The sequence below is a fragment of the Kogia breviceps genome, chromosome 17 (genome assembly GCF_026419965.1).
Source record: "Kogia breviceps isolate mKogBre1 chromosome 17, mKogBre1 haplotype 1, whole genome shotgun sequence".
Lineage (NCBI taxonomy): Eukaryota > Metazoa > Chordata > Mammalia > Artiodactyla > Physeteridae > Kogia > Kogia breviceps.
The window spans coordinates 76165955-76190195 of NC_081326.1; the positions used below are offsets into that span (position 1 = coordinate 76165955).

The following is a 24241-nucleotide window of genomic DNA, read 5'->3' on the forward strand; positions in this document are numbered from 1 at the left end:
ACGGGGGTGACAGACGCGGAGTGCGCGGTCCCCGCCTTAGAGGCCCGACCGGATCTCACGGGTCTGAGAGGCAGAGCCGCGACGGCGCAGTGGCCGTGCGGGACCCGGACTCGGGTCCGGAGGGCACAAGGACCAGCGCCCGGGTCTAGGGCGGCCGCTGAGCACTGCCGGGAGGGGCCGTGCCCTGCAGACCTCACGCTTTGGTCCGTGCCTGCGGGGGAGTAGACGGGATCGTCACCACACACCAAAGCCTTTCCGCTGAGGGCCCTCGGGGGACGAGTCTCCAGAGAGCGGGGTCTGAGGGTGCTCCGGCCATGCCCCACCCTCAGCGGGCGCGGGTGTGGAAGAAAGGAGGGGAAAGCGAAGTACACCTCCTCCAGGACGATCACCTGCAGAGTGTGCTTCCCGCCGACCCAGCGGGCCGAGCGGGTGCCCCGGGGCTGCGGACCGGGTGGTCTAGCGCGAGCAGGGCCGCCCAGGGCGGATGCTCAGTACCTGCTGCCTCCCCAGTCTGGGGCGAGGCCCACCAGCGCCCCCCGGAGAAGCAGGAGAGACGGCCTCCTCCATCAGGACCTTCCTCTGGGAGAACCAGGACCCAGACGGGTGAGGCCCGAGGGGATGACCAAGAGCCCCCCGAGGAAGCGCGGAGGGAAGAAGCTGCCGCAGCCCCCACGAAGCACCTGTCCGCTGCCCGGCGTTCTCGCTGTGCCCGCGTGGTCTTAAGGAGCCTCCATGTAGCGCCACCGAAGCCCACCCCAGAAACGCTCGCTGTAACCAGGGGTAGCCACCTGGGCCTCTGCGTGGTTGTACCAGATCCCTGGGTCAAACACCGTCAACCTGGGGTCTGCAGCGAGTTCCCCTCCCCCACCCTTCCTGTCGATCGCTGAAGACCGGCTCCCAGGTCAGCTTCTCTGGGAAATCAGCCCACCCAGCCCCGTCCAGGGGAAGGTGTCTACACTTCCACTCTGCCCCCCCCACCCCGACCCAGCACATGGCAGCCCTCACTCACTCACCACAGATCCTACTCCATCAAATCCCGTGAGCAGGTCATCCTGCGGCCCAGTCCCCCTTTGTCCCTTACCAACAGAACCCATTTTGTTCAAGGCAGCAAGGTAGTGCTGGCCCGGAGGACGACGGCAGAGGACACGGTGAATCTTCAGACCCCGAAGGGACCGACGTAGCCAGCTAGCCCTCTGCCTTCTCTTGTTCCAGCCTGGAATGTGGGCACGGTGTCCCAAGGAGAACAGCCATTTGGGGAGCAAAGGGGTGGGTCCCAAGCTGTGGACAGGGAGCGGCTGCGTGGTGGAGCCTCCGCCCCAGCAGTACCCCCTCATCAGAGAGGAAACAAGCCCCTGCTTCCTCCACAGTGCTGCTGACACCACTCCTAGCCTGTACGACCACATCCGGGCATGAGGACCACCCTTTTAGGCTTGTTACCTGCCCACCGTGCAACAGGCCTCTTGAGGGCAGCCCCATGTGGTTGAATTTGCATCTCGGTGCTCAGCAGGGCACCCTACGTGTGGTGTGGCCTCGGGGAGAGACGACAAGTCAGTGAGCACACAAGCTGCGCTCACGGGGGCCTAGTGTTCACTCTGTGTCCGCACAGAGCCTACTCTCTTCTGACACCAAACCTATCCCTGTGTTGCTGTGTGACGTTGAGCAGTGACACCTTCTCTGGGCGTGTTCAAAGCGGTGATGTGGGAGCCGGCTGGAGAGCAGGCATGGGAGGGGCAGGGTGGTGCACCGCTACCCTGTCACCTGTCACCCGTACGTACAGGGCAGTGTCACTGGGGGACATGTGCTGGGAAAGGGCTGGCACAGGCCCAGCACCTAGCAGGGGCTTGGCCAACACAAGCACCTCACCCCCAACTGTTCGAGACCAGTCTCAGGTGCTTAGAAAACTGACTCCACGTGAAACACCTAGCAGCCTCCCAAGGTATTTACCACCAAGCAGGAGTGGCAAAAAAAAAAAAAAAAAAGAAAAAGAAACTCCACGACAGGAGCACTTCAACCTCTGTGAAGGAGGAGTTTGCCGCCCCTCCTGGGAAGTAGCAGAACCTGCTTATTCCCCACCACCGTGGGAGGAGGCATCTCCACACCCCCAAGGAGCCAGTCTGTCTGTCCCTCACCCACCACCCAGGCTTGCTACCTGGCACAGTGTCCCCCTCTCCTCTTGCCAAATCTTATCCTGTTTGCCATCATTTATTCATTCAACAACCTTCTGATGTCAGGCAACATGCTAGGCCTTGGAGATGCCACACAATTAGATTTGGTTGCTAATGCCAGAAAATCCCAATAACAGTGGCTTAAATAAGATCAACGTTTACTTTCAGCGGTACACATTCAAGTCCAAATAGACCATAGGGCTGGGAGGGTGGGCCTCACAATCATCAGTACCCTGGACTCCTTTAATCTTGTTGTTTCTCTGAATGGGCCTTCTGCCTCATGGCACAAAATGACTGTGTAAGTGCCAGCCATCACGTCTGCTTTCCAACAGCAGGAAGGAGAACTGGATAGTGGGAATGCACGCACCCCCAATGCCATCCTTTTAAGGACACTTCCTAGATACTGTACACCCCATATCTGCTTACACCACCACCACCACCCCGCTTGGCCAAAACTGGGTACTTTTAGTTGCAAAGGAGGCTAGGAAATGTCTTCTTCCCAAGGACTATGTTCCCAGCGGCCATCTGGGCTCTTGTACCAAGTAAGAAGGGGAGGATGGGGCCCATCTAATAGTCTCCACCAAGACACAGCCCTTGCCACAGTGCTTGCTGTTTAGCAGGCAGGCCGCAAAACACACAAATGTGCACTGGGAACCTGGGTGAAGGCTGTACAGGAGCAGACGGGGGCTTGAGGGATCCAAAGGGGGCTGGGGGTCAGGGAAGTCCCCCTTGACAAGGAGGCCTGGCACAGGGGTGTCTTGAGGGGTAGCATTTCTGGGAAGTGAGTTGGGAGTGTCCAGCAGGAAGGCAAGGAGCCTGTGGACATCCGTATGCCACTGTCACACCTCCTCTGTGGAGGCGTCCTGACCTCTCCAGCCGCTGATGGCCTCCGAGCCCCTGCTGCTGAGACCACCCCTTCTGCTCCCTCAGCCACAGGTGGGGAACCTGGTCCTGGCAGCGAAGGGCACACACAGGTCCACAAGGGGCCTCAGCGGCGCTGGGGCCCCAGGCCTGTCTCTGACGCCCAGGCCAGGGCTCTACCTCTACATCACAGCCCGCATCCCTCGGGGCTTAAGATCATGGGCATGTAGTGGCCTTCAGATTGTGGGCCGTGGGCTCGAAGACCAGCCCAGTGGACTTTAGGGAGGGTCTCGTCTACCTCTCCCTTTAAGGTCCACCACACACAATTTGGCCTGACCACCTGTGCCCGGGTGTGCACTGATGGGCAGTGCACCTGCGCCCAGGTGACACCGGGACCCCATGAGGGCCGTAAGCGTGCTGGCCACCCCCCAAGCCCCTGGGCAGCCTGCGGCACTCACGTGGGGGGGCGAGAGCAGAATGTACGGGAAGACAGACACTGAAGGGGACATCTTGGGGCCCAACCGAGGCAGCCAGCGCACACTGGCGCTTATTTCTCTGCCCAGGACACACCCACATTTTGTGGCCTCCCGCGCAGTCTGGCGGCCCCGTGGCTGGCCCCAGACATAGGACCGGGAGCAGCAGTGAGGGGCGCCTCTTTCCAGCTGCGCCAAGCCTGCCCCACCGTCCTGCGTGCATCCCCCTTGTCACCAGGACGTAGAGGAGCTCCGCCGGCTTGACGGCCTCCAGCTGACGCCGGACAAGCCCCAAGAGGGAAGGGCTCCAGGCCGAGGGGCTCCCTCATCCATGGGCAGCTGAGTGTGAGAGGAGAGGACAAAGGTTGGGCTACAGGAAGCGGACAGAGGAAAAGGCACCACCTCTGCAAGGCCTGGACCGCTATCTGAGCCCCAGACAGCACTTGGGGTTTGGGGAAGGGGGCACGTCAGCCCAATGCTGTTTCCCAGGGGCTCGGGGAGTTGGGGTGAGGAGCTGGCAAGTGGGGGAGGAAGAGAAGTAAAGAGCAGGGGGTGTTAGGGGAGGGGGAAGGGAGCAGGGGGCCACTCGCGCACCCTGCGTGGGTCTGGCTCACCCCCAGGTAGGGTGGTGGGAGCTGGGCCTGCACTTTGGGCTCCTCTGGGAGGAGTGTGGTGAGTTCTCTTGGCCCAAGGCGTCCCCATGCGGGGACCAACGTGGCTTCTGTGCGCACCCCGCCTTGATTTCCTCTGAGGTGCTCTGCACACATGGCACCTTGTTCTTTTGGTACCAAGTCTCTGTTTAGGGACAGACCGACTCCTTCTCCTCTCCCTGTCCCTCTTCTCCCTCCAGCTGGGCCGCCAGATCACTGGCCACCAACCCTACAGCGCCTCCCCCTGGCTCTACCCCTGGCCAGCAGGGGCGGCACGTCGACACCTGCCCTGAGCCTTGGCTTCCTCAGATCTGCAGCCTGGACCACAGTGCACCCTGCTCCGCGTGAGGCTTGTGTGGGCCGACGCCCGTGAAGCCTTCACAGCCCTTCACAGCCCAGACCTGGCCCGCTGGAGACCCTGGGCACGTGTGAGCACATGGCCTGTCTGACTTGTCATTGGTCTCTTGGGTGGGTGCGGAGCACCAGTGCCAAATGCCAGGGCCAAGAGCACGTGGGTGCTGCCCTCAGGGTGTCTCAGAGGAGCAGAAGGAGACAGACAGGCCCAAAGAATCACCTACTGGGCTGTGAGTCTGTTGTTAGAAGGTTGTATGAGGAAACAGGGCGTTGGAAAGGTTTCCCAGAGAAGGGGCATTTGGATTGGGTGCTGAAGGATGAGTAGGAGTTTGCCAGCAGGACCGGTATGAAGCTAACGTGGCTGCGTGAAGAGGGTCGCCATATCGACCTCCTGTGTCGGATTCTGCCCGAACTCCTATGCCAAACCTAACATGTGGGGGTTTGCCCGGTCTCCCTGCTTCCCCCTCCTCTCCTCCCTGCACACATTGACACTGACAAACACAGTCCCACACACTCATACACAGTCACACACATTCTCACACTCATAGAATCAAGAACTGATTTCAGTGCGTTCCCCCCCATCCCCACCCGCCGTGCGCAGGGAACCGCAGTAACGAGATGCTAATGAGCAAAGGTAAAGCTCAGAGAGAACCGCATTTTACAAAATCAAAACACTCTGTGCTTCCAGGGACCCCTCCCGGCAAGCGAACTGCCAAACCTCACGACAGCGCTGTGTGTGGGCAGGAAGCACCCGCCAGCCCCATCTCCCGGGTTGTTGGTGAAGTAGGAGGTGTCTGCGAGGTGGCAGGGTGGGAGCGCAGGCCCCAGGCCCTGCCGGACGCTGTGCAAGGCCACGGCCGCTAACTCTCCAGGTGCGTCCTCTCACCTGTGCCCAGCCGGTTCCCTCTGCCCGGGAGGTGACGTCCCCATCCTTCAGGCTGTCCCTCCCACGCACCTGCACCTCGGCCTGGCCCGGGAGTGGTGGTCAGTGGGGTGAGATCAGGGAAGACCAAGGCCCCAGCCTGACCTTGACTCCCCGTGTCCTGAGCCACATCAGCATTTCCGGACATTCCTTTCCCATCTGGGAAAAGAAGACGTTGGCCTCGATTTCAAGTCTCACCTGGGGGCACCATCACCCTGGGGGACAGAGCAGAGCTTCCTGGCTGGACAGCAACCCCCACGTTGGTTCTCTGGCTTTATGGGCCCCTCCTCCTGCCCCTGCCTGGGAACCTCCCTGCAGTCCCGCCGGTGAGCTGCAGAGCCCCTCCTCCCTCCCTGCCTTGACAGATCCCCATCCATGAGGAGGGGCTGCCTGGAGGTGAAGGTGGGGGGGCTGCCCTGATAAAGCACAGTGGTACCTCCCTCGCCCCGCGCTGACCCCCTCAGGTGCTCAGTGGGGCCGTTACTTCATGTCCTCCATCCGTCCACCCACCCAGCCAGCCATCCCGCCTTCCTTCCGTCCATCCATCCGTCCATCCACTCACTCAACGAACATTCACAGAGGGTCTTGACCAAGCACAGGGGACAGAAGAGACTGAAAGCGGCGAAGCCCCTGTCCCCTCCAGGAGTGGGCGTCGGGCGTGGGGCAGTGACCACACACGATGTCCACCCAGGCTGTCACCCCCATTTCTCGAATGGGAAAACTGAGATCCAGAGATCCCAGGGAAAGAAAATGTCCTGTTAACTGGGCGTCACAACTGAGAAGAAAGACGAGAGGTGCCAGCATGCCCACTGGGAGGGAGATGGGGTCTGTCCCAGGGCTCCAAGCTGAGGACCTGCCGCGCCTCCCCTAGAGCCTCGCGTGTCTGTCCCTCCGCTCTGGGCCCCCGGCTGTGTGGGCGTGCAACACGGCGGGCAGGAGGCGTTGCGCACGTTGACTGTATTTGGTGATCACTGCTGTATTTATAGGGCTCGATGGGGATAAAAATAAAGCGAGGGAGCATTGCAGGAGTCACCGTGCAGCACCGCAAGCGTGCGTGGTCGCTGCCTCTCCCGCCAGGAGTCGGGGGTCTCGGGGGCAGTGGGGAGGGAGTGGGGGCGCGTGGGCCCAGGACAAGGTGTGGACCTGCTGGTGGATGTCGGGAGAGCCACGTGCCCAGCTCAGAGTGGGGTCCCCATAACCACTGCCCCTCTGCTTCTCCTACCCAGGCTTCCCTGTGGCCAAGCACTGTGCCACTGGGCTGTCCGGTGAGGTAGGGGCTCAGACTGGGACCAGGGTCAGCCTGTGACCAGGTTCAGGGCTCCACGTGCGCCGAGGTTGGGTCTCAGTCTGGCTGCGAGGCGGGAGGTCTCCCACGGTCCTGGAACCCCAGGAGGAACAGTGCTCAGGTCCTGGCTGGGAACCTGGGTGCCTTTGAAAGTGTCCCCATCAAGCATCACCGGGTCTGGATCCCCTCCGGGTCACTCTCCTGGCGAGTCCCTCACAAGCAACCAGGGCAGTTCTGTGTGGAAGGTGGGCACCCCGCTGGCCCTCCCCGTCTAAGGCCCGCAGCCCTGTCCTCCGGGGGTAGAGCTTCCTCTCCAGCTCCATCCCACCGACTGCCTTTGCTTTGAATTCAGCCCCGTGAAGTCACCACGCTGGGGAGGAGAGAGGTCAGCAGTGACTCCACCCCGGGTCGTGGGGCTTGCGGTGGCTTCTGGGGACACAGCCTGATTCTCCTTCAGGCGACCATACCCTCCGTCCGACACCCCTGGCAGCTTCAGGCCAAACTCCCGTCCGGATCGCACAAGGCAGACGTGGCCACCGTCCAACCTCTGCCGTCTGATGTCAGGTCGGGCTCACGCACCAGCGTGCAGTGCCTGTGATATGGGGACCCCCGCTGCTGGGTGCGGGTCCAAATGTCCACACCACCGTCGGCCATTGCCTCCACTTCACCAGTGGCTCCACCCCTGCCGTCACCATGGGAACACCGACACCTCCGCTGTCCCCCCGGCCACCGCTGTGCGTGGGGCCACCTCACGTCCCCCTGCTGCAATAACTGCGCGGTCACCAACACTCAGCCCCATCGCCCCCCGCCCCCCGGAGGCCCACCGGCTCTCAGTCCTGGGAATTCTGTCCTTCACCTAATGGACATTTGGTTTTTCCACCCCTTTGATGACAGAGAAGGACGAGAACTCTAGAACAAACATCTAACGGCTCAGAGGGCCAGTACCTCGTGAGAAGATACAGGCTTTTCTTAAGGGTCGAGGAGGGAAGTTTAGTTTTAGGCGGTGCAGGGAGAGTCCAAGAACCTTCGGGAGGTCAGACGATGACGCTCCTTCCCACCTGTCCTTCCTGACTTCCGATGCTTCTGGGAGCCACGCTCAGGCCGAGCGGTCAGCGATGGCCTTGGACCTCGCCTACCCCGTCGTGTGGCCTGGCTTGCTTCACCCCAGCCTTCTGAACGTGGGGTGGTGCTTGGCTCGGCAGGTCAAGCCTAGACCCTCCCTAGTGTCCCAGGTGGAGGGTCTATGACTCCTCTGTGTTGGAGAGACAGGTAATGAAATGGGGGAACCCCATCCCCTTTTGCCTTCTCCTCCCGTTTGGAGACAGGTTGGGGGGGGGGCCAGAGGCTGAGGCCGTGGGGAAGGGAGGTTGGTGTTAAAGTCTCTGGGGGCTCAGTTGCAGGTAGGACGGCACAGGCACACACACCCCCTCATTGATCGTGGCTGCAAATCCAGACGGAGCGCCTAGAGCAGTGCGGGGGGCTCTCGCAAGTAAAGCTTAGCAGGTGCCTGGGAAGAAAACTGGACTTTGAAGCACCCTCAACTCACTGGCCAGTTCCCCCCCTTTTCCCTCATGTCCCCCAGCTTAGATCAAGGCCGCCTGAAGTCTGGAATGGGCATCCATGCCACCAGAGAGAGTTCAAAGAAAATCCCTCTACTTCTGGCTCAAAGAAGAGGACTCCTAACGCTGAAAGAGAGTGGGAGAGGTACCCCATTTATTTTTCTTTTCTCTGTAGTCCCACACCCAGCCCCCAGGCAGTCCTTGAAGTGGCCAGCTTGGCAACCAGCAACAGCAGTAGGGCCAAGGGCATGAAGTGTGCTAAAGGAGGGGAGATTCCCTCCCCAATCAGGAGCTGTGCTCTCAAGAAGGCCAGGTGGACCCACTTTTTTTCTCTCTCCCTCCCTCCTCACTCTACTTGGTCCTGGATGTGGGCGCCGTCATGGGAAGTAGATAGCAGAGTGTCCTAATGAAAACCCTATCCTTTGGCCAGAAGACCGAAGGGAGGCATCCCAGGAGACAAGCGACCAGGAGAACACAGAGAGGGGGCTTGGAAAAGTGACCCCTTACTTGTTTATGATTTGCTGAGGATCAGCCCCAAGCTAAGCAGGTGTGGACCCTAAACGGTGTGCCAAAAATGCTGAGAAATTACCTACAGGGTACATACTGCCCAGTCCCAGAATGTCCACTGGATGCTCACACAGGATGGATCTGAATAGCACTGAAATGCTCTAAACTCTGACCTGAGGTAGGAAATCACAACCCCTGAAGACTGGTCGGAACCTGCAGCCTGGACCCAACTGTGTTGGTTGCCTGCTAAAGGCTAAGTGTCTGTTTCATACATCTCCACAGGACTTAGAACATATCCAGAGCCTTATAAAATAATATTCAGAATTTCTAGGATACAATCCAAAATGATTTGGCATATGAAGAAACAGGAAAATCACAACTTGCATTTTTCATGGAACAAAATGATAAACAGGAGCCAACTTGAGATATCACAGATGTTAGGATTATCAAACAAAGACTTAACAGCAGCCATTATAAAAATGTTCCAACAAGTAAGGGCAAACAGTCTTGAAATAAACAGACATATAGAAAGCCTTAGCAAAGAAAAAAAGACATAAAGAAGAACCAAATGGAAACAGGACAACTGAAAACTACATAACCAAAGTAAAAATACATAACCGAAGTAAAAACACTCCGGGTATGAATTCAATAGCAGAATGGAGATGACAGAAGAAATTACTAGTGAACATGAACACAGATCAATAAAAAGTATCTGACATGAGCAGGAGAGGAAGATAGATTAAAAGAAGAAAAATAGAGCTCTAGGACCTGTGGGATAATATCAGAAGGTCTAATATTCACAAACTTGGGGTCTCAGAGGGAAACAAAAAATTGTGATGCAGAAAAAATATTTGAAGAAAGAATGGCTGAAAATTCCCCCAATTTAATAAAATACATAAACCTACAGATTGAGGAAGATCCACAAACCAAAGAAATTCATTCTCAGACACATCAAGATCAAACTGCTAAAAACTAAAGACAAATGAAAGCAGAAAGAAAAACAACGAATTATTTATAAGGGGAAAGCTATCCAGATGACTTTGGCTGTCTCATCAGAAACCATGGAGGCCAGACAGAAGTAGAACAATATTTTCCAAGTACTGAAAGAAAGAACGGAATTTCAGACTTCTATGTCCAGGGAAAATACCTTTCAGGCATGAAGGTGAAATGAAGACATTCCCAAATGAAGGATGTCTCTCTCTGTGGAAATTTCATAACCTCCTGTGGGTCTATCATTGTTTTGAAATAAAAAGTTAAGGGAATAAAAAAAGGCAAAAGGGGCTTCCCTGGTGGCGCAGTGGTTGGGAGTCCGCCTGCCGATGCAGGGGATGCGGGTTCGTGCCCCGGTCCGGGAGGATCCCACGTGCCGCGGAGCGGCTGGGCCCGTGAGCCATGGCCGCTGAGCCTGTGCGTCCGGAGCCTGTGCCCCGCGACGGGAGAGGCCACGGCAGTGGGAGGCCCGCATACCACAAAAAAAAAAAGGCAAAAGATTTGAAAAGACACACCACCGAAGAAGATATTCAGATTATAAATAGGCATATGGAAAAATATTCAACATCACTAGTGATTAGGGAGATGCAAATTCAAACCGTGATGAGATACCACTTAATACCTATTGGAACAGCTGAAATAAAGAATATCCACCATACCTGACAACATCAAGCAACCGGAACGTTCACTGCCAGTGAGGACGTAAACCAGGACAGCCGCTCTGAAACACAGTTTGGTGGCTTCTTATCAAGCTAGACATACACATAATGCGGGGCCCATAAGATTCCTGATAAGCGGATACCTATCCTAGGGATTTACCCAACGGAAACAAAGACTCGTGTTCGCAAAAACCCGTACACAAGTGTTCATAGCACCTTCACTTGTAATAACCCCAAACTGGAAATAACTGGATGTCCTTCAAAGGTTGAAGGTTAAACCAGCTGTGGTCCCTGTGTGCAGTGGGACGGTCCCCAGCAGGAAAAAGAAAACAGCTAGATACACGCAACAGTGCACGTGGACCGCAACAGCTTTACGCTGAGCAAAAGAAGCCAGCCTCAGAATTCGGCCTCTGTGCGATTCCACGGACACGACAGCCTCAGAAGAACAAACCTGTAGTGACGCAGGACACACACGTGGTGGCCCGGGGCGAGGGGTCAGGGGAAGGTGTGACCACAGATGGGTGGCCTGGGGGGGTTTGGGCGGGGACGAGACTGTTCGTATCCTGGTAGTTGTGGTGGACAAACAAATATACACTATGTTCAGAGTCACAGAACTCCACGTGTGGATTAATTAGTCTCAATGTCCGGGGTGAGGGCCTCGGACCCGGGACGGCCGGGCTTCTGGAGTACTCCCGGCGGGAGCGTTGGGTGGGACCGCAGCTCACAGGCTCCTGTCCTCGTTATGATGCTGAGCGAGGCGGTCGGTGGCCCTCGGTCCCTCCCTCCACACTTGCACCTGTCCTCGCCCGGGCTGGTCCATCTCCCCAGTCTCCCCGTCTGGCTCTCTGAGGGCAGCGGCGCCCCTCCCCGTTAGACTGGAAACGAGAGATGGAGAATGGTATTTAATGGGCGCCTACTGTGTGCTGGGCCCTGCCGGGCGCTGCACACGCCACTCCCTTGACGGGGAGAGCTTTGCCCCACTTTTCAGGAGGCGCTGGAGGCCCAGCTGCAGGGGGGGCGGTAGGCACAGGAGAGGCTAGCGGTTGGAGCCAGGACTGCCTGAGGCCAGGGAGGCCCCTCCCGGCGCGCCGCTGGCCTTTCCTCTGCTTCTGCTTTGCCCGCAGGTCACTCTGCAGTGACCCCGTCCTCCATCTGAGGGCACCTGTCGAGCGGGGCGGGGGGGCACAGCGGCGACGCTGCGCGGGAGCTGGAAACCCGTGCAGGGATTCCCACGGGCTCAGCAGGGCCCCCCGGCCCATGGGTGACGGGGGCACGACACCCGCGGACCTCTGGGTGGCGGCCGGCCCTCGGGCACCCTGCTGCCAAGGGCCCCCCTCGTAGCAGTCAAAGTGGGTGGTGCTCAAAGGTGCCTCCCGCTGCAGGAGGGGGCCTGTTAATCCGTTAAGTGACACTTTGGCTCCCTGCATAGCCCGTGAGCGAGAACGGCGGCCCCGTGGCTCGAGGCTCTGGGGAGGGGCAGGGGGGCCGGAGGCGGACAGCGTGGGCAGCGGGTCAGGCCGCCGGGGCGTCTCGCGGGGCAGGTCCCGCGGCCACAAGCAGCCCGGGGATGCCGGGCAGGCACAGGCACCGGGGCCCAACGCCATCCCGCACGCTTCACCTGCCCCTGCTCCGCGGCAGGCCAGCCCGTTTCCCCAGCTGGACGGCCCACCTCTGGGGTGCCGCTGCCAGGGCCAGTGGGCACCCTGCCCCACGCCCAGCCGTGGGATCCTCCCCGCCCTGGACCACCCTGCCCAGAGCATGCAAAGGGATCCCTCCCTCAGCGGCATCCGTCTGACCATCTCTGTGTCCCTCGCCACCCCTGTCCTGGATCCGAGGCTTATCTCCCCACCGGTCTGTGGGTGACCAAGGGTAGGTCAGTGTCTGAGTCACCCCCGAGCCATGGCTCCTGGCGCGGGGCACGGCTCTGCGTGCTGATGGGGCGGAGCCACGACGGTGAGGCAGGCCCCGTGCTGGGACTGTCCTAGCACTCCAAGGGGGTGGCGTCCATAGCCACTTGCCAAAGGCCCCATTACCCAGCGCTCCTCCTTCCTCTGGAATAGAACCCTGGGTCTTCAGCTGGGTGAAGACGTTCAGCTGCCAGAATAGACTTCACTGCGAGGTAGCCTGAGTCTACTTTCTGACCAATGGGATTCATGGGAAGTGATGTGAGCAACCTCTGGGAAGTGCCCATAAAGAGCAGAGCAGACCTTTCTTCTCCCCTTCTTCTTGCTGCTGACCGGAAGACAGACGTGACAACTGGAGCTTGAGCGGTTATCTTGTACCGTGAGGTAAAAGACGCACGATGAGGAAGACTGTGTGGGGGGGGTGCAGGTGAGGGCTAAGGATGCTGTTGCATCCTGCTCTGTGAAGGGAGCCATCATGAAGACAAAGGTGACACATGAGGACAAGGCAAAGCAAGGAGAATTGCAGAGAAGCAGAGCTGGAGCCCTGATCACACTGTGCCTGAAACCCATGCTGTCCAGACTTTCATTGATAGGAGTCAATCCATTCCCTTTACAGTTTAAGCCAGCTTGAGTCAGGTTTTCTGTTACAGGCCACTGAAAGATACTGTGGGGGAGACATGTGCTGTGCGAGAGGATGCGGCTCAGCCATCCTCTGTGGACAGGGTCCTGAGGAAGAAAAGGAGCCTGGGGCACACAGGGCAGGCTCCCTGGAAGAGGAGGCGCACTGGCGGGGGCGGGGGTATAAGGGCACCACCCACAGTGGGGCGAGGGTGTGGGGGGCTGGGCGTCGTGTGGGCAGAGTCCCCCAGACCAGGAGGGGCTGCTGTCCCTCCTGGAGCCAAGCCCAGGCCACTGCCAGTCTCCATACGGCCCAGTTTAAAATTCGCAGGTAGCACCTCACACCTTCAGCTGTGAAGAGCACAACACGACCATTATACAATCCAAGCGGTTTATGCATCGGGCCACGCAGCTTCTCCAAGGCAGACAGATTTGCCACTCCTCCCTCGTCCGGCCACAGCACATGCCAGGCAGGCACACATACGCGTGGCAAACCCACGTGCCTGTGCTCTTACACCCGTGAGGTCTGCACAGACCTCGTGTGTTTGTGTTTACATTCACGTGCATGAGTGTCCGCGAGTGTGGCATGTGTGCATACCAGCTGTGTTTGTGCCGTGCACCACGCCTGTGGCCTTGCCCCCGTGTGCGTCCATGTGGGCGCACACACACGCATGGGTGTGGTGTGCGTGTGCGCGCCTGTGCCTCCGTGCACGCGCGCCTGCACTGCATATCGTGTGTGCACACACCAGCGTACGTGCACGCACACGTGGGTTGCACACACAGGCATGTGCCAATACACCTGCTTTCCCTCCAGAGTCAGCGGTGACAGAAGCACAGGGGGTGGCACAGGGTGGGCCCGGGCCCGGCCTGGACTGAGGGGTGTCCTGCCTGCCCCACTCAGCCCCCCACCGTGGCAGAGCCGTAGGGGCCTCTGACCAGACTCTGGGCACCGCTGCGGCCAGAGGCAGATGTCAGGGAGTCCAGCTCAGCACCCACCCTCCGGGCGATGCCTGAGCTCAGTCCGGATCCTCAGACCACGTCACCACTCACCACGCATCTGCCAAGTGGGCGTCCCATCTCCCTCGCGGGCTCTGAGGAAAGCAGGACACGTGGGCTGTGGACACACCAAGAAGCCCTCCGGTCGGGGCGGCCCTGCCCCACCTCGCCCGATGCTGGGACGCAGCCCCCTGCCCTCGCCTTCTGAAGCGAGGCTTCCGCAAGTCAGGAGGTTGGCGTGAAGACTCGGGACGGTGGCCCTGAGCCCCAGAGCTCTCTGCTGTGGCCCTGATCTCGGTTCTGGGAGAGGCGATCCGAGAAGCTGGTCTCTGGGTCTGTCCTGGGCGGGAGCCGGACCAGGCAGCGCCTCATGCCAGGCCCCGGGGTGATCCTGGGCCAGGGCGGACCCTCCATTGCATTACCTCTGCCACCCTCTGTCCATCAACTCCACCAGACGCCCTGCCCCGCCTGCCACGTTCCCTCCCACCCCCGCCATCCTGTCGGGGAGGAGTCTGGCTGCAGAAACAGGAAGACAGGAAGTCTGAGGTCGAGCAACACAGACGACCGAGAAATGAAGTGATCGGCCCCAGGCCTCACGACCTTTCGGGATCAGAGCCAGGATTTCAGCCCCCCCGGCTGGGGACTCCCATCACCCGCCTGACAGCAACACCCCCCAGCCACCCTGCCATCCATCTCCTTGGCGCCATGCCCTCGCCCCCGGAACCAGCGCCCCACCCTGCCAGCCCCAGCACCCCCGGCTTTATTTCTGCCGCGTCCCACGTTGTGGCAGCAGCACCGGGGAGAAGGGCACACGCGGCCAGCGGCACACCTGTCCCGCCAGCTCCACCTCCACCAGCCCCGAGGCGGCATCACGCCGCTGCTCTCCCCCCCCCCCCCACCCATGCATGGCGAGCTCTCCCTCGGGGCGCCGGGCCCTCCAGTGCACAGCATACTCTTCGGAGCCTGCGGCCGGCCGGGCCCTGCTCCAGGGGCCAGATGAGCCTTGCCCGCAGCTGTCCGGGCTCGCACGCCCCCCGCCCGGTGCCCGGGCCTGCGCGGGCTCTGCTGAGCGCCAGCCAGGCCCGCTCAGCCGGCCGCCGCCCCCCTTCCCAGAATGAGCACTAAAGGAACCCTCTCGGATGGCTGGGCTGCATGTTGGTTTCCTGTTTCGTTTCTTCCTCTTGTGTCTATAACTCCCTTTTCTCCCTCTAAGTTGGCACAGAGAGGGGAGTTCACAATTCACCCTCCTGGTTCCCATCCCAGCACCCGCACCTCTCTGCCATCTTAATCATCTAGTTTGTAATATTTCATCTCCCCTCCCTTTCATCTCCCTCCGAACACCTCGACCGCTTAAAATAAATATGTACTTTTAATCCTGAGGCACCCAATTTAATCTGGCAGGCAACGTTCCTCCACTCACGGGCGCGCACCTCCGGCTGAGACACACTCCAGCTCACCAGGCACGCCGGCCCCTGCCCGCCCTGCCAGGGGCTGCGTGGGGAGAGGGCTCGGGGCCATGCTCCCAGGAGGCAGGCCCGGGACAGGCGGCGGTGCCCTCCCCCAGTGGCGCCCTTTCCTGGAGAGGCCGCGGGACGCTGCCAAGGAATCCCATAGGCGGCTCCTGGCCCCAGGCACTGGCCCCGAAGAGCCAGCCCTAGGGCTCCGGTGTCACTCACCTTCCTCTCTCCAGGGCCCGGCCAGGTACGCAGGAGGGCCTGTGGGCAGGTGAGCGGGTAGAGGCCCCCAGGCCGGTAGTAGTTGCCCCTTCCTGGTCTCCACGGGCATATTTCTGGCCCCTCCTCCCCTTTGCAGGGCTTGGTCAGCAAGGTGGACCTCATTCTGGGTGGCTCCTCTCAGACCACTCAGAGGCCATTGTCACCTCCCTGGAGACCACCGACACCCGACTGCATTGCCATCCTGACCCTGGCCTGGGGCCTGCCACTCTGCTCTCTCGCCCCTGCCCGCCAAGCTGCTGGGCCTGGCTGTACGTTCCACAGGCCCAGGAGTTGACAGGTGAGGGGTGGCACCTGGCCTGCTGGAGGCAAGGGTGCCTGAGAGGACGGGAAGCCAGAGCCCCCAGCCCTGTGTCCCCTGGCCAGGCCCGGCTCTGATGAGGCTGGAGGGCTTACCCAGGGGGACCTCAGACCCCCACTCACCCAAAGACCTGTTGGAACCCATTACCTTAAGCAGTTGACTGGAGGTGATCTAACATCCCTAAGTCAGTGGACATCTTTCCTCCCAAGTGAAGTCTTCTCAGCTAGTCTGTTCTTTCATTCATTCATGCATGCATTCATGGGTCTCATTTGCTCATTCACTGGTCCAAAAAGTGTCTGGCTGGCCAGGAAGGAGGGGCTCCAGGGATTCAGAAATGAGCTGTGTTGGAAGACGGGGCTCTGAAGTCAGGAAGGCTGTGTGCTTAAGGCTGAGGCAGTGGGGGTGGAGACAAGCCCCCAGGCCCTGGGGTCTCTCTCAGGGGCCACAGCCACCACGCCCACTGGTACTCAGAGCAGGAGCCTGAATCGGGCTTCCGCCTGGACCAGGGCCTGGCCTGCGCTGGCCTGGGCCTGTCTACCACTCCCAGGGCCTCCGGGCAGTGGGCCTGAGGCCTCTCCACGTCCTCACCGATGACCTGCCCCAGCCTGCCCGTCTCTTGTCCCTTCCCGCTCAGCCTCCAATGCCGATGGGCGCACCCGAGGGACAGGGAATGACGAATGGAAACCCCGTGAGATTTCACGCGTGCCCCTAGGCAGGACCCGCTACAAGGACAGGTGAGGTGGCAGCCGGCTCCCCGAGGGTGGGTGTGGCCCACGGCGCATCCACACTGGACAGCTCAGGCTTCACGTGCCCTTTGACCCAGCGCTTCTGCTCCTGGACGCACATGCCACAGAAAGGCCACCCCATGCACCCGAGGGGTCACCTGCAGGTTGCTCCACCCAGCTTGATGCGGAGACAGCAGCCAGGCGCTGCTGGAAGCTCGTCCGCATAGCCGCACCTGGGGAACCGGAAGTTCCGGGAACGCGATAGAGGACGCGGTAAAGGGCTGTGGCCCCATCCGGGATGCAGTGCCTCGAGGCCAGGACGATGAGGAAGCACAGGGCTACAGCCTTCACGTACATTCACCCCACAGAGTGGAGTTAATTGCTGAAAGGAGTTAGCTTGGGACCCCGCTCACCCGCGTCGCGGGGGCCCACAGACCGCATCAGCTCATTGTTTGGATCAGCGCGCACCGCGCGGAGATGTAAAGAACGAGGCAGAGGCGTGATTGGCTCACACACGGGCAGAGGAGGGGCCACGAGTGCTGGGAAAGCCGCAGAGAACCTGTCCACGTGGGCGACGTCTTCTCCCCTTAAGAGCAGAAAGATCTCAGGCCAGACGCTAAGCTCTGCCGAAGCTGGGTCCTGGGCCGAGGCTCCCCCGTAATTGTTGCCCCCCCATACTTATCAGCACACCTGAAACGTTATATAGGGACTTCCCTGGTGGTCCAGTGGCTAAGACTCTGCGCTCCAGATGCAGGGGGCCCAGGGTTCAATCCCTGGTCAGGGAACTAGATCCCGCGTGCCGCAGCTAAGACCCGGCACAGCCAAATAAATAAATATATATATTTTTTAAAAAGTTATATAAGTTTTGGGCTTCCCTGGTGGCGCAGTGGTTGAGAATCCGCCTGCCGATGCAGGAGACACGGGTTCGTGCCCTGGTCCGGGAAGATCCCACATGCCGCGGAGCACCTAAGCCCGTGAGCCATGGCCGCTAGGCCTGCGCGTCCGGAGCCTGTGCTCCGCAACGGGAGAGGCCACAACAGTGAGAGGCCCGCATACCAAAAAAAAAAAAAAAAAAAGTTATATAAGTTTCAAAGGAGAAAAATGCATCTGTTGGGCTTCCCTGGTGGCGCAGTGGTTGAGAGTCCGCCTGCCGATGCAGGGGACGCGGGTTCGTGCCCCGGTCCGGGAGGATCCCACGTGCCGCGGAGCGGCTGGGCCCGTGAGCCGTGGCCGCTGAGCCTGCGCGTCCCGAGCCTGTGCTCCGCAACGGGAGGGGCCCCAAGAGTGAGAGGCCCGAGTACCGAAAAAAAAAAAAAAAATGCATCTATTAACTCCTCACCATGAAGGTGTAAAATGCTGACAACCCAGCAGCCCTGGAGGCTCTGGGCCAGCGCAGCATTCCCTGAAGGGAACAGGGGGACATGAGGGGACATGGGGCTCCTTGAGCATCAAAGGTGGCAGGCTCAGAGTGGAGCTCCTCCTGGACCCTCTGCAAACGTCTCAGCTGGCTGGTTCCCAAGGTGGCAGAGTCTACATCTAAGCCCCTCTTAAGAGGTTAGGGACCAACCCCAACCTGCTCAGGGAGAATGGGCCCCCCTTTCTCTCTCCCTGTGGCACTGACCCCAGCAGCTCCCAGGGGCACTCAAGTTCGCTAATTCTCAGAAAGAATCCTTGGCAGCCACAGCTCCCTCCCTGGGAACGTACAAGTCCGGCTGGGGGACACCCGTAAGGAGAGTGGCCGGACCCTGTGGGGGCTTGGGGGCGGCATTCAAGGCCACACAGGGCGCAGCAGGGTGAGTACATCCTGGTTTCAGGAGAACAGACCCCGGGCTGGCTCTGCTCTTCATGGCAGCGTGATCTGGGCCTGCATGCTGGGTCGCGTGTGGTGTGTGTGATCGTGTGTGAGTGGGGGTGGGGAGACCAGCAGTGAGCCCTGCGGGCCCTGTGGAGCCAGGCTCTAGGACGAGGGCAAAGAGGGGCAGGAGCAGGTGGCGGCCTGGCCCCGGACATGGCAACGGGCAGGATAGGGAAGAGGGCCGTGGAGTGATGGGGGCTCTTGGGGTCTAAGGAGCTGCTCCCTTGTCTTATTGTATCTCCACATCTGGACTCATTCAGGCATCTACTCATGACACATTGGCCGAGAAAGGCAGCTCCTCGAGGTAGGGGCCAAGATGGACGAAGAAATAAGGATGCCCAGGCCATGCCACCCGAGTGCTGAGAGAGACAGCACAGCCTGAGGCGGCTGCCTGGGAGAACAGGACATGGGGAGAGCACTGAGAAGGGAGCCAGTCCCCACCCTCCCAGAGCTCCAGATGAGCAGGGGATGGTGGACTAGCCACAGGCAGAAGGACAGAGACATTAAATAAGCCGGCCACTGGCTCCAGAATCTTCGAGGAAAGAGGCACACAGATTCCTGACTTTGGCTTCATGAATCATCCACAGCAGGCAGACCCCTTCTCTTCAACATCATCAGAATCACCACTGTCCTTACCATCACCATTACGATCACCATCACCACCACCACCAGCAGCACCACCAGCACCATCACCACCACCACCATCACCACCATCACCACCACCATCACCACCACCACCATCACCACCACCACCACCATCACCACCACCACCATCACCACCACCGTCATCACCATCACCATCATCACCACCACCATCACAATCATCACCATCACCACCACCGTCATCACCATCACCACCACCACCACCACCACCATCACCGTCATCACCATCACCATCATCACCATCACCATCACCATCATCACCATCACCACCACCGTCATCACCATCACCATCACCGTCATCACCACCACCACCACCACCACCACCACCATAACCACCACCATCACCACCATCACCGTCATCACCATCACCATCATCACCATCACCACCACCACCACCGTCACCATCACCACCACCACCACCACCACCACCACCATCACCACCACCACCACCACCACCACCACCATCACTACCACCACCACCACCATCACCACCATCACCACCACCACCAGCACCAGCACCACCATCACCGTCATCACCATCACCATCATCACCATCACCGCTACCACCACCGTCACCATCACCACCACCACCACCACCACCACCATCACTACCACCACCACAACCATCACCGTCATCACCAGCACCACCATCACCATCACCATCATCACCGTCACCAGCACTGTGTAAGTCAGAGCAGGCAGCTGAATAGCCAGGGCTATTGACGAGTCGGCTGGAAGAGCAGGAGAGGATTTGTAGGATCCAGATCCTTGCCGGGGTCCTTGCTTGTCACGTGACCTCGCACAACTGACTTGTCATTTCTGAGCCTCAGTTTCCCACCCTTTAAGAGTAGAATTATGCTCCATGACCCCTCTGCTTTTTGATGTTGTTTTGAGAGTGAAATAAATTGAACTATTTGAAGGTGTTATGTAAATGTGAAAGTGGTGAGCAAATGTCATGCATTCTTCTCAGCATGTAGAGTCCACCCCCAGCTGAGCCCCTCTCTCTGCACCCCCTCCCAGCAGCCACACACTTACAAGGTCCTGGGAGTGTGCGGTTCCAGGAACCAACTCCAGGAGCTGGAAGATTGATGCCACCTTTGACTGGAATGCAAACAGCATGCAAATGAACAAGCAAATTCCCTATCCTCCTTTGGGAGAGCCCTACCCGCTCCTGGTTGGGCTGCCCTACCCTGGGTCTTGTTCAGGATAGGTGGTGGAGGGACAGGGCTGCGGGGGTCCAGGCGGAAGGAGAGGCTTGGAGACACCACACGTGACAGAGCACCCAGCAGGTCAATGTTCTCGCCCTGTCTCTGCTCCACAAAATATCCACGCGTCTTCCGGAGCTGCAAGCCTCCCTCCCTCGTCTCAAACGTGGCATCCGTCCCCATCACTCCGCCCTCCTCTCTCTCCTCCCTTCCGTCCTAACTCCAACTTTCCCTGGGGGCCCTTACAGGCCCTGGACTTGGTGTCCACCACCGGCACTTGGGCTCCAGGAGAGAGACTAACAAGAGGCCAAGGCCCCCTGTCCCAACGCACAGGCAGAGTGTCACCCTATGGAGCCCTGGGGGACCGAGGCCACTCCTTGAGAAACCCTGGCGTGGAGCTGTGTCTACCGCCCTCCACACGTCTGTCTCTCTGGCCACCCACCACCCAGGCTGGGCTGTGTCCTGGGGTGCCAGCTAGTGAGACCTGCTGGTGGGGCCATGGGGATGGGACATCAGGGCCCGGGGGGCGGGGTAGGGTCCAAGTGGAGGCCGAGGTGGTGTCCAGGGTCCCTGTGGACACCTGGGGCCTCTTTGGCACTCAGAGGTGGTGAGAGTGGGGTCGTGCGCCTGTCTCGGGGGCCTGGGCAGGGCACCGGCTCGCGGGGGAGAACTCGGCCTGTGCCCACAAGGGGGCCAATGCCTCATCCATGCCACTCGGAGCCCGCTGGGCGCCAGGTGTGGTGGACAGGTGTGCAAAACCAGCTGGGCCGTCTCGAGCCTCAGCTCCCTCGGCTCTGCGATCCCTGCGATCGTCTGTTCTGATTTTCTCTGCACGGTTTATTCAATGCTTAATCTCCCTCCACTGGAAGCTCCCAGAGCGGAGCGGCGTCCTCACTCCCAAGGGCCTGCTAAGCCCAGGGGAAGGCCTGACGGAAGCCGGGCGGCTACTGGCACGGGCCCTGAGTCCACACGGCCTCTGCTCTGGGAACCGGGGCGGCAGGGGTGGGGTGGGGACCGGCCCGGTGTCAGCAGGTGCCAGGCCCATGGGAGGCGCCCAGGGAGACGGGTCAAATGGCTGCAGTTGATAGCCATCCTCAGGGGTGACTGGGGAGGGTCAGGGCTCAGTCTGTGATAGGGATTAGGGATCAGTACGCCCAGGATCAGGGCTCAGTCAGGACGTCGTCAGGACTGGAAATGGCGCTTCAGAAGTGTCCAGCGCCCGAGGCAGGAACTACGTGCAATGATCCCCCCTTCCCCTTCTGCCCTGTCCATCTTGAAGACCCCCTTTGAAGAACAAGTCCATGACTCTCGGTCACTGCCAGTCAGAGCGAAGGCTTTGGTGTCAATCCTAGTCCCCGGCTGTGTGAGCCTGGGCAAGTCACATCAGCATTCTGAACCACGAGATGAGATTCCCAGCTCCGGAATGGCACCCCGCCCTGCAGCCTTTGGAGGTTATGGATGGAGATGGGGCGTGCACCGGGCTGGCCAGCACAGCTGCTGAGGACACGTCAGGACGATGCGCTTCAGGCAGCCCCCTTGCAGGGCCGTGAAGGCCCTTGGGGGTCCCCAGCCGGGCCCTGTCCAGGATCCCCAGAGCAGCAGCGGCAACAGTGCCAGTTGCGAGCTGGCGCCACCATGCCTCTCCCTGACCTGCATTTCCTCTGCCGGGTGCCCTGCGGTGGGGGAAGGCGGGGGGCGGGGGCGCGGAACCCTCCGTTTGCTCCCGGTTCTCACCTGAGAGTTGTGACAACGAGTTGTTGAAAATAGTCTGAAACTACACCAGCCTCCTCCTCCCCAGGGAGGGCGGGGCGGGCAAGGGGTGCCGAGGAGTGGGCAGCACGCTCGGGTTACATAAGCTCGGCGCCCTGGGCTCCCCGGGAGAAGGCAGAGGGCTCAGCCCCGTGGCCGGGAAGCCAGGCGTCCTGGGCCTGCGGACGGGTGGTGCAGGCAGGGCATGGGCTGCGGGCCCCGCAGAAGCTGCGGGGGGACGGTTGGCCGCGCAGACTTTCCCGGGCCTGAGGATCAGGTCGACGAAACTCTCCAAGCACTTGGTCCTGAGTCCCCCGAACAAGTGCCCCGTTCCCCCTCCTCCTCCTCCCAGAAGCCCGCCTGAGTCCCGCCCGATGGAGACCCGCCAGCGGCAGCTTCGCCTCTCTGAGCCTTTCCCGGGGAGCTCAAAGAAATAACGCCGCCCAGTGACGAGGGCAGACTGGGCCGCAGAGGCGGGCTCGGCAGAGTCCAGAGTGAGACTGGCCGATCTGACCCTCACCTCCGCCCACCTGCTCCCCCGCTCAGGAGGCACGGCCCTCTCCCGGGTACCCACACCCCAGGACCCCCCTGGCTTCGATGCCATCCACAGAAGCCAGCGCGCTGCCTCGCCGAAGGGAACTCCATCTTTGCAGGCCTGGTGTCCCCCCGAGTGACCCTCAGCCTGAGATTTCTGCATCAGGCAGGCCTGGTGTCCTCCAGGGCCTTAGGCAGAGGTGGCGAGCATGGACCAGATGCAGGGCCGGGGCCCATGCTGCAGCAAGAGAGCCTAAGGTCAGGCGTAGGAGGAACTTCCAAGGGCTGAGGGTTGTAACGGCTGGAATCGTGGGGCAGCTCTTCCCTCCTGCTCCCTGTCCTTCCACTCCCGGGGCCCGTCACCCAGCCAGCCAGCCCGGCATGGGTGGTGGCCCCGGAGGGCCCCCGGGGCCAGGGCCACACTGAGGGTGTGAACGGTGGTCCACGGGAATCTCGCTCCTTGGCACTGGGGGCGGGTAGCAGGAGCTCAAGGCGTCAGGGCCAGACGGGGAACAGAGCCGCGGGCAGCCAACCGCCACCTGCCGCCTTCATGCCGCCTGACCCCAAGGGACTGGAGGGAGCGGGTCCTGTCCTGTGGGCTGGGCTGAGTCAGTGCCGGGAGGCAAGTGCGAGTGGGGCGGGCGCTGGGCCCCAGCCAGGAAGCTTGGCACCAGAGAGCAGGAAAGTCGGGGCTCTGGCGTGGAGCCCACACCTCCATTGGTATTCGCCATCTGTGCCAGGCCCTCCTTGATTTACTCATTTAATCCTGACAGACCGCATAGGTGGTACTATTACTGCCCCCATTACAGACGAAGCAGGCACAGGGGTGGTAAGTTGCCTGAGGCCACACAGCGAGAGAGTGGAGCAGTCCGGACACAACCCAGCCTCCAGTCTGGCTGCAGCCACTGCACCAACGCGCCCCGAGGACGCCCCACTCTCACCTGGGCCCCGACGTGTGGAGGGGAGAGGGTGCTGGGCGGCTCACCAACTCTGCGGCCGAGCCTGGAGCTGCAGGTCATGTGCTCGCCAGAGTCCGGTTAATGACAAATCTCAGGCACCCTCCAGCCCAGAGCCCTCCCAGGGGAGCCTCAGGAGTCCTGGACGCCAGACCCCAGCGGGGATGGCCGGCCACAGCAGCAGTAGGGCAGCCACCAGCCCCATGTGGCTGTTTAAAGTGAAATTCGTCTAAAGTAAGTAAAATTACAAATTCAGTTCCTCGGGCACACGAGCCACATTTCAAGGGCTCGGGAGCCACGCGTGGCCAGTGGTGGACGTGACGGACCGCGCCACACAGAACGTGGCCACCGTCCACTCTATTGGACAGCTCTGTAGAGCCATCTTTGGAGACTGACCTTCTCCGCCCTTTGCCACTCCCGCCCCCGGCCCAGGGGTAGGCAGCCTGGGGAGAGGGGCAAAGGGGAGGGTGGGAGGGGAGGTCGGCCTCTCTGGGCCCTCTCACTGCCCGCCTCCTGGTAACTCACCCTGACGCTGGCCCTGAACCTAGTCGGCTAGAACGCAGACCACAGTTGGGTT

The 24241-nt window shown here is 60.4% G+C and overlaps 1 non-coding gene across 1 annotated transcript; it reads left to right on the plus strand.

The window, feature by feature from the left end:
* Positions 1-17413: 17413 nt before the first annotated feature.
* On the plus strand, positions 17414-17487 carry TRNAW-CCA (transfer RNA tryptophan (anticodon CCA)). Its single transcript has one exon. It is a non-coding gene; the product is annotated as a tRNA-Trp (tRNA).
* The last annotated feature ends 6754 nt before the right edge of the window (positions 17488-24241 follow it).